Raw genomic sequence first — 15,351 nt, 5'->3', positions numbered from 1 at the left:
CCAGGAGTGTGAAGATGAACGGAAAGGCTGGAGCAACGAACCGCCCTTGCTGTCTCTGCCTTGCCGGTTCCCCTCTTTCCACTGGGATTCTCTGCCTCTAACCCTTTTACAGGGGCTGAGTCACTGGCTTACTGGTGTTCTTCCATGCCGTCCATGGGAGGGGTGCGTCACTTGAGTGGGTTGAGTCACTGACGTGGTCTTCCTGTCTGGGTTGGCGCCCCCCCTTGGGTTGTGCCATGGCGGAGATCGTTGTGGGCTATACTCGGCCTTGTCTTAGGACGGTAAGTTGGTGGTTGGAGACATCCCTCTAGTGGTGTGGGGGCTGTGCTTTGGCAAAGTGGGTGGGGTTATATCCTGCCTGTTTGGCCCTGTCCGGGGGTATCATCGGATGGGGCCACAGTGTCTTCTGATCCCTCCTGTCTCAGCCTCCAGTATTTATGCTGCAGTAGTTTATGTGTCGGGGGGCTAGGGTCAGTCTGTTACATCTGGAGTATTTCTCTTGTCTTATCCGGTGTCCTGTGTGAATTTAAATATGCTCTCTCTAATTCTCTCTTTCTGTCTTTCTCTCGGAGGACCTGAGCCCTAGGACCATGCCTCAGGACTACCTGGTATGATGACTCCTTGCTGTCCCCAGTCCACCTGGCCGTGCTGCTGCTCCAGTTTCAACTGTTCTGCCTGCGGCTATGGAACCCTGACCTGTTCACCTGACGTGCTTGTTGCACCCTCGACAACTACTATGATTATTATTATTTGACCATGCTGGTCATTTATGAACATTTTAACATCTTGACCATGTTCTGTTATAATATCCACCCTGCACAGCCAGAAGAGGACTGGCCACCCCTCATAGCCTGGTTCCTCTCTAGGTTTCTTTCTAGGTTTTTGGCCTTTCTAGGGAGTTTTTCCTAGGGAGTTTTTCCTAGCCACCGTGCTTCTTTCACATGCATTGCTTGCTGTTTGGGGTTTTAGGGTGGGTTTCTGTACAGCACTTTGAGATATCAGCGGATGTACGAAGGGCTATATAAATAAATATGATTTGATTTGATTAGCCTCTGTTATTGGTAATGGTGAGAGGTTAGCATGTTTTGTTGTAGCCTTTGTAACTTTCTCACTCATCATAATTCATGGCTCATTCATGATTTTTCTTTATCATGCCATCATCAGGATAAATTTAGTAGGGTTTAGAAACATGTTATCTACTCACAAAGAAAGAAAGTTACTCCAGTCATCATCCACCATTCAGTTACTATTGGGTAAAACATAACCCAAAACACAACCAAAACAAACTGCAATTGCAATCAACAAGTTTACATCCAAATACTCAACTTTTGACTATTTAAATACAGTATGAGTAAATTGGTCAGAATACGTATGACTTCTTCAAATAGAGGGACTAGACACGAAAAGTGCTTTTATTTCAAAACGTAAAACAGTTATGTATGAAAATACCTTCAAATAAAAAGGTGACATTATATACTGTCACCTCATATGAAACATTTTATTTAAAATCCAAAATGTTGGAGTATAGAGCCACATTTAAAATGTTAGCTTCACTGTCAAAATAGATATGGTATGGACTGTATACTCCATACAATCTAAATCTGATACCTCAATGTCTGTCTTTTGACTGATACTGCTTTTTAAACTGGTCTGGTCAGTCTACTCAAATATTTGTACTATATATTTTTCTCTCTACAAGCAATACTTCAATAGTTTGTCATTTCTAATAATGATATATTAATTTATGAATAGATATGGCAGGTTTCAGGACACTGATATTTCAGAAAATGTTGAAAAAATATAGTGCCACTATTTTCACCACCAAAGAATAGCAGTGTGGTTTTAATATGATTTGACTCTTTGCAGGCTGTCAGGCTGTCTAGTCACAGAGGAAGGCTGTGCTTCTCTGGTCTTAGCTCTGAAGTCAAACCCCTCACACCTGAGAGACCTGGACCTGAGCTACAATCACCCAGGAGACTCAGGAGTCAGACTGCTCTCTGCTGAACTGGAGGATCCACACTGCAGACTGGAAAAACTCAAGTATGTAGAGGGTTTATGTCAATGGTCATATCAGACATGTTTGACTTATCAGGCGAGTTAAGACAAATATTCTGACCATCACTTGGACAAATGTTACTGTGTGTGAGAGAGTGTCCTGTGTGTGAGTGTCCTGTATGTGTTTTTCCAGTGTGTGTTTGAGTTCTGTGAGTCTGTCCAGTGTGTGTGTGTCTGTCCAGTGTGTGTGTGTGTCTGTCCAGTGTGTGTGTGTGTGTCTGTCCTGTGTGTGTGTGTGTGTCCTGTGTGTGTGTGTGTTATTTATGTGTGTGTGTCCAGTGTGTGTGTGTCCTGTGTGTGTGTGTCTGTCCTGTGTGTGTGTGTTATTTATGTGTGTGTGTCCAGTGTGTGTGTGTCCTGTGTGTGTGTCCGGTGTGTGTGTGTCCTGTGTGTGTGTGTCCTGTGTGTGTGTGTCCTGTGTGTGTGTGTCTCCTGTTTTTGTGTGTCCTGTGTGTGTGTGTCCTGTGTGTTGGAGTGTCCTGTGTGTGTCCAGTGTGTGTGTGGGTGTGTGTGTGTGTGTGGTGTGTGTGTGTGTGTGTGTGTGTGTGTGTGTGTGTGTGTGTGTGTGTGTGTGTGTGTGTGTGTGTATGTGTCCTGTGTGTGTGTGTGTGTGTGTCCTGTGTGTGTGTGTGTGTCCAGTGTTTAATCAGTGTGTGTGTGTGTGTGTCCTTTGTGTGTGTATGTCCTTTGTGTGTGTATGTCCTTTGTGTGTGTATGTCCTGTGTGTGTGCATCCTGTGTGTGTGTGTCCTGTGTGTATGTCCTGTGTATGTCCTGTGTGTGTGTCATGTGTGTGTGTGTCCAGTGTGTGTGTGAGTCATGTGTATGTGTTTGACTGTGTGTGTGTCCTGTGTGTGTCCAGTGTGTGTTCAGTGTGTGTGTGTGTCATGTGTATGTTTATGTCCTGTGTGTGTGTGTGTGTGTCCTGTGTGTGTGTGTCCTGTGTGTGTGTGTGTCCTGTGTGTGTGAGTTCTGTGTGTGTGTGTGTGTGTGTGTGTGTGTGTGTGTGTGTGTGTGTGTGTGTGTGTGTGTGTGTGTGTGTGTGTGTGTGTGTGTGTGTGTGTGTGTGTGTGTGAGTCCTCTGTGTATGTGTGTGTCATTTGTGTGTGTGTGTGTGTGTCCTTTTTTGTGTGTGTGTCCAGTGTGTGTGAATGTGTGTGTGTGTGAGTCCTGTGTGTCTGTGTGTTCTGTGTGTGTGTGTGTGTGTGTCATTTATGTGTGTGTTGGTGTGTGTGTGTGTGTCCTGTTTTTGTGTGTGTCCAGTGTGTGTGTGTCCAGTGTGTGTGTATATGTGTGTGTGTGTGAGTCCTGTGTGTGTGTGTGTGTGTCATTTATGTGTGTGTTAGTCTGTGTGTGTCCTGTTTTTGTGTGTGTCCTGTGTGTGTGTGAGTCCTTTGTGTGTATGTGTGTGTGTGTGTGTCCTGAGTGTGTGTCCTGTATCTGTGTGTGTCCTGTATGTGTGTGTCCTGTGTGTATGTGTGTCCTCTGTGTGTGTGTCCTGTGTGTGTCTCCTGTTTTTGTGTGTCCTGTGTGTGTGTGTCCTGTGTGTGTGTGTGTGTGTGTGTCCAGTGTGTGTGTCCACTTTGTGTGTGTCCTGTGTGTATGTCCTGTATGTGTGTGTCCTGTGTGTATGTGTGCCCTCTATGTGTGTGTCCTGTGTGTGTCCTGTGTGTGTGTGTCCAGTGTGTTTGTCCAGTGTGTGTGTGTGTGTGCGGGTGTTTCCAGTCTGTGTGTCTGTGTGTCCTGTGTGTGAGTGTGTGTCCAGTCTGTGTGTGTCCAGTGCGTGTGTGTCCTGTGTGTGTTTGTGTGTGTGTGTCTAGTGTATGTGTTTGTCCAGTGTGTGTGTGTGTGTGTGTGTGTGTGTGTGTGTGTGTCCAGTGTGTTTGTCCAGTGTGTGTGTGCAGGTGTTTCCAGTCTGTGTGTATGTGTGTGTCCTTTGTGTGAGTGTGTGTCCTGTGTGTGTGTGTGTCCTGTGTGTGTGTGTGTGTGTGTGTGTGTGTGTGTGTGTGTGTGTGTGTGTGTGTGTGTGTGTGTGTGTGTGTGTGACCTGTGTGTGTGTGTCCGGTGTCTGTGTCCAGTGTGTGTGTGTGTGTTTGTGTGTTTGTCCAGTGTGTGTGTGTGTGTGTGTGTGTGTGTGTGTGTGTGTGTGTGTGTGTGTGTGTGTGTGTGTCTGTGTGTGGAAACCTACTCAAACAAACACACACACACAAACACACACACTGGACACAAACACACTGGTCACACACACTGGACAAATACACAAACATACAAAAACACAAATACAAAAACACAAATGACACACACACAAACAAACTGGACAGACACACACACACACACACACACACACACACACACACACACACACACACACACACAAGTATGTTTGTGTATTTGTCCAGTGTGTGTGTGACCAGTGTGTGTGTGTGTGTGTGTGTGTTCAGATGTATCCCTCAATGACTGTCTGTTCTTCTGCTTACCGCTACAGTGTGGAACATGGTGGAGAGAACACAATGAAACCTGGGCTTAGAAAATGTGAGTGTTTACTGCTGTGAGGAATATGACTAAGAATAAGTCTTAATTCAAGTAAGGGAAGACCCCCCTGAAATGGACAAAAATTAATGGGAACATATTGGCACCGTACGAAACATATACACGATATCCAATACCACTCAAATGGACGGCAGATCATTCAAAGCTTATTGCAAATGTCTTATGGCAAATGCCAAGTGTCACACAGCAAAAATCCAAAAGATGGCGAGCGCGCTCCACAGTAAATTGTCATATTGCAATTGCACATCAAGTCAAGACACAAGGGTCAAATTTGGAACATTTGAAAATAAATGCAAAAACTTATAACCCCCTTAACTTCCCTGGGCTATGTGGGACGTGAGCGTCCCACCTAGTCAACAGCCAGTGGAATCGAGTGGAGCGAAATACAAATACCAAAGAAATCTCTAACTTTGTTTTCTCAAACATATGACTATTTTACACCATTTGAAAGACAAAACTCTCGTTAACCTCACATCTAGATGTTCCGCTAGCGGAACACCGCTCCAATATCCAATGATAGGGCGTGGCGCGAATTACAAGCTCCTCAAAAATCCCAAAACTTCCATTTTTCAAACATATGACTATTTTACACCATTTTAAAGACAAGACTCTCCTTTATCTAACCACATTGTCCGATTTCAAAAAGGCTTTACAACGAAAGCAAAACATTAGATTATGACAGGAGAGTACCCAGCCAGAAATAATCACACACCCATTTTTCATGCTAAAATATAATGTCACAAAAAACAAAACCACAGCTAAATGCAGCACTAACCTTTGATGATCTTCATCAGATGACACTCCTAGGACATTATGTTGTACAATACATGCATGTTTTGTTCAATCAAGTTCACATTTATATCAAAAACCAGCTTTTTACATTAGCATGTGACGTTCAGAACTAGCATACCCACCGAAATTTCCGGTGAATTTACTAAATTACTCACGATAAACGTTCACAAAAAACATAACAATTATTTTAAGAATTATAGATACAGAACTCCTTTATGCAATCGCGGTGTCAGATTTTAAAATAGCTTTTCGGTGAAAACACATTTTGCAATATTTTGAGTAGTTAGCCCGGCCATCATGGCTAGCTATTTTGACACCCACCAAGTTTGGCACTCACCAAACTCAGATTTACTATAAGAAAAATTGGATTACCTTTCCTGTTCTTCGTCAGAATGCACTCCCAGGACTTCTACTTCAACAACAAATGTTGGTTTGGTTCCAAAGAATCCATAGTTATATCCAAATAGCTGCGTTTGTTCTTGCGTTCAAGACACTATCCGAAGGGTGATGCGCCGGCGCATATCGTGACAAAAAAAATCCAAATATTCCATTACCGTACTTCGAAGCATGTCAAACGCAGTTTAAAATCAATTTTTACGCGATTTTTCTCTTAAAATAGCGATAATATTCCAACCGGGCGACGTTTTTTTCATTCAAAGGCTGAAAGAAAAAATTGAGAATTCTCATGAACGCGCCTATCCAGTGTCACTGTCCCCAGCCTGACCACTCACAAAATCTGCTGCAGTTATCTGCCCAGAGACAGCAGACGGCCCAATCCACTTTCTGGCGCCTTCAGACAGCCAATGGAAGCCTTAGAAATTGTCACGTAACAGCAGAGATACTGTATTTTTGATAGAGATAACCTAGAAGGACCAGAAATTGTCAGACAGGGCACTTCCTGTATGGAATCTTCTCAGATTTTTGGCTGCCATATGGGTTTTGTTATACTCACAGACACCATTCAAACAGTTTTAGAAAATTTAGAGTGTTTTCTATCCAAATCTACTAATAATATGCATATTCTCGTTTCTGGGCAAGAGTAGTAACCAGTTTAAATCGGGTACATTTTTATATCCGGCCGTGAAAATACTGCCCCCTAGCCCCAACAGGTTTAACATTCTAATGTGAATGATGATGATTTCTAATATTGTGTCTGGTTTCATCCATCAGATATCTGTGATCTCACACTCGACCTAAACACAGTAAACAGACTCATCTCTCTGTCTGAGGAGAACAGAAAGGTGACATGTAGGAGAGAGAAGCAGCCGTTTCCTGATCACCCAGAGAGATTTGAGGACTGTGAGCAGGTGCTGTGTAGAGAGGGTCTGACTGGGCGCTGTTACTGGGAGGTAGAGTGGAGTGGGAGAGGGGCTGATATTGGAGTGACATACAAAGGAATCAACAGGAGAGGAAGGGGTGATGACTGTTGTCTTGGATACAATGACAAGTCCTGGAGTCTGTTCTGCTATGACAACAGTTACACTGCCTGGTACAATAATAATCTCACTATAGTAGACGTCCCCTCCTCCAGCTCCCACAGAGTAGGAGTGTATCTGGACTGGCCAGCCGGCACTCTGTCCTTCTATAGAGCCTCCTCTGACACACTGACCCACCTGTACACATTCTACACCACATTCACTGAGCCCCTCTATCCAGGGTTTAGGGTTCATTATGATGAAGACTCCTCAGTGTCACTGTAAATAATAACCTGACAGACACACACACACACACACACACACACACACACACTGGACACACAGAATAGACACATACAAACACTGGACACACAAACACAGGACACACACACACACACACACTGAACACACAAACACAGGACACACACACACACACACACAAACACACACACACACACAAACACACACTGGACACACACACACTCTGGACACACACACACACACATACACACACACACTCTGGACACACACACAGGGCACACACACACACACTGGGCACACACACACACACACACACATACTGACACACACCCACTGACACACACACTGGACACACACATACACACTGGACACACACTGGACACACACACACACAGCGGACACACACACGACACACACACACACACTGGGCACACACACACTGGGCACACACACACTGACACACTGGACACACTGGACACACACAAACAGACACACTCAAACACTGACACACACACACACTGACACGCACACACACTGACACACACACACTGACACTTACACACTGACACACACACACTTGACACACACACACACTGGACAAACACACACACTGACACACACACACACTGGACACACACACAAACACACAAACACACACACACACACAGCAGGGACACACACAGGACACACACTGGACACACAAACACACACACTCACACACACACACAGCGGGGACACACACTGACACACACACACTGGACAAACATACACTGGAAACACACACTCACACACAGCGGACACACACAGGACACACACTCTGACACACACACACACACACACTGTGTGATTTTATGAGATTTTTTTTGTGTATGTACCACAGGAGGTTGGTGGGACCTTAATTTGGGAGGACAGGTTTGTAATGGCTGGAGGCGAATTAGTTTAATGGTATCCAACATGTGGTTTCCATGTGTTCCATTTCATTCACTCTGTTCCAGACATTATTATGAGCTGTCCTCCCCTCAGCAGCCTCCTCTGGTATGTACTGTCCTATATGTGAGAGAGCTCCAACAAGGAATTACAATTTATGTATTACTTTTTATACCTGCAAATGGGAAATAAACTACTTGAACTCCTTATGAATGTCTGCAGCCGACTAGGCTGTTGGCGTCTGACAAGAGGTGAAAATATTGCAGGAATATTCTGCAAATGTTGATGAAGACGTCACTCAATCCACCCAAAACAACATGCAGTCTTTCCACAAGACTCCCATGAAGTTATAGTGTGATGTTATGAGTTGACATTAAAGTAACATTCTCAGAACATACTGCACTTGTTTTAACCTGTTTTAGTTGTATCCTCTGTTTAAACATTTAAACTCTTACAATAACACTGTTAAAATACCAATGTGATCATTTGTTGTCTTTTATGTTGAATAACTAATTGTATAATTATATATGGACATACGCTCCATAGTTGTACAAGTATAAAAGGATATATTTTACTTTTCATAATAAAACAGACTTGAAACAAGAAAACTATGTTATTTGTGAAAACAATTTCGTTATTGATTTTACATTGCCTCTCCCAGTTGCAGGTTGACGTTTGTCATGAATCTTGACCTGGAGGCAGAACTGTGTGATTTCCTCTAGATTTGACTAATCAAATCAAATTTTATTGGTCACATACACATGGTTAGCAAATGTTAATGCGAGTGTAGCGAAATGCTTGTGCTTCTAGTTTCGACAGTGCAACAGGTAATATCAGGTAATATCTAACAATTCCAGAAAAAAATACCTACACACAAATCTCAGTAAAGGACTGGAATAAGAAAATATAAATATATGCCAACCTGCCTCCCAGTCATCCCCTCCTTATCTTTACAAGGCTGCAGAACATGCAAGTTAGTGATGTGGGGGTTCACTCATAATACCCAGTCCCCAGGTGGGTAGATGGCAGGTTGAATAAAGAGAAGCTAGTGATGTGGGGGTTCTCTCATAACCCTCAGTCCCCAGGTGGGTAGATGGCAGGTTGTATAAAGAGAAGCTAGTGATGTGGGGGTTCTCTCATAACCCTCAGACCCCAGGTGGGTAGATGGCAGGTTGTTTAAAGAGAAGCTAGTGATGTGGGGGTTCTCTCATAACCCTCAGTCCCCAGGTGGGTAGATGGCAGGTTGTATAAAGAGAAGCTAGTGATGTGGGGGTTCTCTCATAACCCTCAGACCCCAGGTGGGTAGATGGCAGGTTGTATAAAGAGAAGCTAGTGTTGTGGGGGTTCTCCCATAACCCTCAGTCCCCAGGTGGGTAGATGGCAGGTTGAATAAAGAGAAGCTAGTGATGTGGGGGTTCTCTCATACCCCTCAGTCCCCAGGTGGGTAGATGGCAGGTTGTATAAAGAGAAGCTAGTGATGTGGGGGTTTCCTCATAACCCCCAGTCCCCAGGTGGGTAGATGGCAGGTTGTATAAAGAGAAGCTAGTGATGTGGGGGTTCTCTCATAACCCTCAGTCCCCAGGTGGGTAGATGGCAGGTTGTATAAAGAGAAGCTAGTGATGTGGGGGTTCTCTCATAACCCTCAGTCCCCAGGTGGGTAGATGGCAGGTTGAATATAGAGAAAACAATAGGTTACATAAAAAAAATCCATAAATGTATAATTATTGTGCAGTTTACACTAAGTGTACAAAACATTAAGGACACCTTTCTGTCCATGACAAACTGACCAGGCGTAACTCAATATTAGGAGGGTATCATTAATGACCCTTTACGTAACAGACAATCCTCTATTCCGGGAACCTTCTTTAAATGTTCCCAAATGTTCCACACTGATACTCTCTCACAGCTGCTCCAGGGCCTCTTGGGTTGAGGAGTCATTCTCTTCTAACCTAATCACAGCTGCTCCAGGGCCTCTTGGGTTGAGGAGTCATTCTCTTCTAACCTAATCACAGCTGCTCCAGGGCCTCTTGGGTTGAGGAGTCATTCTCTTCTAACCTAATCACCGCTGCTCCAGGGCCTCTTGGGTTGAGGAGTCATTCTCTTCTAACCTAATCACCGCTGCTCCAGGGCCTCTTGGGTTGAGGAGTCATTCTCTTCTAACCTAACCACAAACAAAGAAAGGATTCAAACAAATAAACATGATGGTCCAACACATTAGGGGAGGGGGCGGCATAGGGAAGGTAGGGGAGAGGAGAGGGGGGGCATAGGGATTGTAAGGGAGAGGAGATGAAAAGGAAAGACTTCCTCCGTGTCAGGTAAGCAGTCTCATAGTCTACCCTCACCAACTAACCAGACTGAGTGAGTTCTGAACATCCCTCTCTGTCCTCTGATCCTGTCAGGTAAGCAGCATCACAGTCTACCCTCATCAACTTCCTGGACTGAGTGAGTTCTGAACATCCCTCTCTGTCCTCTGATCCTGTCAGGTAAGCAGTCTCATAGTCTACCCTCACCAACTTACCAGACTGAGTGAGTTCTGAACATCCCTCTCTGTCCTTTGAAGCTGTCAGGTAAGCAGCCTCAAAGTCTACCCTCACCAACTTACCAGACTGAGTGAGTTCTGAACATCCTTCTCTGTCCTCTGATGCTGCGTCCAAGTCTTCTTGGGTCTCTTTCTGGTGTTTTTGTCTTGACTCTGTTTTTTCAGTTAGTTGCCAGGCTGCCTGAAAAGCACAGAAAGATGGCACATACATAAGAGTTATAAACTATCTAAATAAATAAAGAGAGTCCCACACTCCATATATAAACTCCCACTAATTTATTGGGTATTTACCAACGTTTCAGCATCACTGTGTCTTCTTCAGGGTGATGTCATGAATACTTGAACCAGGTTATGTAGACAAACAGTGCAATTAGTGCAACCAATCACAATAGTGAGGGGTGTGTCATAATTATTAAATTAATTAGAATGAATTAATGAAACTGTTAAAAATAACAATAGTTTATGGAATATTAAATATAGTAGGCTATATTATATATATCCCCTCTTCATTATGATCTAGGATCAAGTCCCTCCTCTCCATGTAATCTGATTCATTATGATCTAAGATCAGGTCCCCCTCTCTCCATATAATCTGATTCATTATGATCTAAAATCAGGTCCCCCTCTCTCCATATAATCTGATTCATTATGATCTAAGATCAGGTCCCCCTCTCCACGTAATCTGATTCATTATGATTGTTTTGTCTCATGTCTTTATATTCATATAGCCTGGGGACCATGTAATCTGATTCATTATGATTGTTTTGTCTCATGTCTTTATATTCATATAGCCTGGGGGCCATGTAATCTGATTCATTATGATTGTTTTGTCTCATGTCTTTATATTCATATAGCCCGGGGGCTATGTAGCTGTATTGAAATGACCTTGTTTTATAACCTTCTTTGTTGCTCAGTGGTACTTCAGTTGTCCTGACCGTGCCCAATTCTTTCACACAGTAATGCTCCAGCATCCACTCACAGCTTATGCATCTAATGCATTCCTCAAGTACTGCAGAGTTGTTAAGAAGTCCCTGAGATTGTCATGTTCAACCATATTTATTTGTCAGATGAAACCTGAGGGGGATCACTGTAGTGTGTCATAAATGCATCCAAAATGGTTCTGAGGTCCTCAACAATGTTATTCTGTACCGTAGCTGGGATGCAGTGTTCTTTCCTGATTTTCGAAATAAAAAGACAGATACTGTTTTTGAGACCTTCAATTAGCTGCTCAGTGTTGATCTCTGTGGCTTGAACATATTCAGCCTCTGGCAGACTCTCTACATCACTCATGTCATCTTCAATGGGATCAGTCCCAGTCTCAGATTCATCATGAGGACAATTCTCATCTAAGTTGTATCTTAAAGTCTCTCTGTGGTTTTGGTAGATGTGTGACTGATAGACGCTGAAACATCTATTTGTTTTCCCACACCCAGTAAACAATGCCACTTTATATAATGTTTTCCTACCCCACATTACTAATCTCATATGTATATACTGTACTCTATACCATCTATTGCATCTTGCCATCTTGATGTAATGTATCACTAGCACTTTAAACAATGCCACTTCATATAATGTTTTCATACCCTACATTACTCATATCATATGTATATACTGTACTCTATACCATCTACTGCATCTTGCCTATGACGTTCGGCCATCACTCATTTAAATATTTTTATGTACATATTCGTATTCATTCCTTTACACTTGTGTGTATAAAGTAGTTGTTGTGAATTGTAAGGTTATATTACTTGTTAGATATTACTGCACGGTGGGAACTAGAAGCACAAGCATTTAGCTACACTTAAATTAACACCTGCTAAACATGTGTATGTGACAAATACATTTGATTTGATTTGATGTACGGGTGGGTGCTGCTATGGTGACCTGTGAGCTGAGATAAGGCAGGGCTTTACCTAGCAAGGACTTATAAATGACCTGGAGCCAGTGGGTTTGGTAACGAATATGAAGCAAGGGCCAGCCAACGAGAGCATACAGGTCGCAGTGGTGGGTAGCATATGGGGCTTTGGTGACAAAACGGATGGCACTGTGATAGACTGCAATTGGTTGAAGAGCATGCATTTAGATTTACTTGCATTTAACTCAATTACCTCAACTACCTGGTACCCGTGCAAATTGACTCAGTACTGGTACTCCTTATAGTCTCATTATTACCTCAACTACCTGGTACCCCAGCACATTGACTCAGTACTGGTACTCCTTATAGTCTCATTATTACCTCAATTACCAACTACCTGGTACCCCAACACATTGACTCAGTACTGGTACTCCTTATAGTCTCATTATTACCTCAACTACCAACTACCTGGTACCCCAACACATTGACTCAGTACTGGTACTCCTTATAGTCTCGTAATTGTTATTTTGTGTTAATATTTCCTTTTTTAATTTACAAGGTACAAGGGCAATGTAGCACGTCTGGTGAACAGGGCAGAGTTCCACATCAGCAGGCAGACCAGCAGAAACTGGATCAGCAGCACGACAAGGTATCACATCTGGTGGAGCATGTATCAATACTGACAGGATGGAAAGAAGGGGAGCGCTGCTCTCAGATCAGCTTTCCCCACTCAAATCTTTCCTTGACATTATAATTATTTCACATACTGACCACGTATCAGCATTTATTAGCACCTATGCCTGAAAATACCGAGGGGCTTATTCTAATGCTTACCCAATAAAAATGCACTAAATCCCAGATTTGGCACATCATTGTGTTCATGTTGGGCTACACATCATGAAATATATTGAGACAAATTACAGACAGTAGCCTACAAGTAGCAAATTAGAATGCAATATATTGAACAATATGATTGAAATAGGCCTTTAGCCTACTGTTCATATTTTAATGCAGTCATCTCGGTTTCATTTGAAGCAAATTTCTATACGTCCCTTGTTTGAATCAAATGCAAAGACATTGGCAACTTTGTATTTGTAGTCAACTTCATTCTTCTGTATTTATCTGCGGTCACAGAGAGATGGATAAACCATGTGATTCTATGTTAATCAGAGATCTACTGTGTATAAAGTCACGCAGGAGGGTAAAAAAGCATCTAACGACTCACTCAGCTGTTCTAGTGGTCTGAGACAGGAGGTACATTACTCAGCTGTTCTAGTGGTCTGAGGGAGGAGGTACATTACTCAGCTGTTCTAGTGGTCTGAGACAGGAGGTAGATTACTCAGCTGTTCTAGTGGTCTGAGACAGGAGGTAGATTACTCAGCTGTTCTAGTGGCCTGAGACAGGAGGTAGATTACTCAGCTGTTCTAGTGGTCTGAGACAGGAGGTAGATTACTCAGCTGTTCTAGTGGCCTGAGACAGGAGGTAGATCACTCAGCTGTTCTAGTGGTCTGAGACAGGAGGTAGATTACTCAGCTGTTCTAGTGGTCTGCGACAGGAGGTAGATTACTCAGCTGTTCTAGTGGTCTGAGACAGGAGGTAGATTACTCAGCTGTTCTAGTGGTCTGAGACAGGAGGTAGATTACTCAGCTGTTCTAGTGGCCTGAGACAGGAGGTAGATCACTCAGCTGTTCTAGTGGTCTGAGACAGGAGGTAGAATACTCAGCTGTTCTAGTGGTCTGAGACAGGTGTTAGAGTACGAGCGTTTTCAAGTGGAACATTAATAACAATGATTTTTTGAAACAGCTCAGAGATTTAACGATGCTCCTATGAAGATTCTAATGATGACCTTGGCTTTAAAATGCTTTTGGGAAACCGGACCCTGGATAAAAACATCTGATAAATGAATAAAATATCAAATGCAAATATTTTACATACAGATCTCATATTACTGTTGAATTATTATTTTTAAATATTTAAATATTGATGTCACAAGTGTATCATTTGTACAGTTCTTTATTAAAAATGTATTTATTTGTTACAATTGACTGTATAAAACCTAGCAGTACTACTGATTTCTCTGAGAGTGAGGCAGATATTATTACTGTGTAAAACCTAGCAGTACTACTGATTTCTCTGAGAGTGAGGCAGATATTATTACTGTGTAAAACCTAGCAGTACTACTGATTTCTCTGAGAGTGATGCAGATATATATTATTACTGTGTAAAACCTAGCAGTACTACTGATTTCTCTGAGAGTGAGGCAGATATATATTATTACTGTGTAAAACCTAGCAGTACTACTGATTTCTCTGAGAGTGAGACAGATATATATCATTAATGACAGATATAAAGCATTTAGAAAAAAAACATGATTATTTGTCTCTCTGACATGAAACCATCAAGTGATAGATTTTAAACAAATACATGTCTGTCATTGAACAAGCCCATGCCATGATTAGATAGTGAAAAAACACACCAGTCTCTTTCATAATCTTTTTAAACAATAAAAGGCAATTTACGAACATTTCTGAAAAGTGATATGTTGCGTTTTGGAATGAAACTCTTCTTATGTTTCTCATCTGAGCTCAGAGTAGATGAGAGATGTAATGTTTGTCTCTGTTGTGTTGAAGCCCAATCAAGCAGGAGAGACCAGCCTCCCCTGTACCCAGCTGTGTGTCCATGAAGAATGACTTGTCTATGTATCTACCTATATGGTTAAGAGAGGGAGACTTTTCTACTGAACAAAGGTAAGAAGAAGTCATGGGTCATTGTCAGTGAGTTAAACTACACTGTCTCTAGTCATTTCTCCTCTCCCATTTTCCCATTTCTTTTTGTTGTTTTCATAATCCACCTTTTGTCCATTTCCATAGTCCTAAAACAATATTAAACAAAGACAACATACCCTCCCTCCCTCCCTCCCTCCTTCCCTCTTTCCCTCTCTCCCTCCTTCCC

The sequence above is a fragment of the Salmo salar genome, chromosome 06, assembly GCF_965601325.2.
Source record: "Salmo salar chromosome 06, fSalSal1, whole genome shotgun sequence".
Lineage (NCBI taxonomy): Eukaryota > Metazoa > Chordata > Actinopteri > Salmoniformes > Salmonidae > Salmo > Salmo salar.
Note: the sequence above shows the minus strand (reverse complement) of the source record.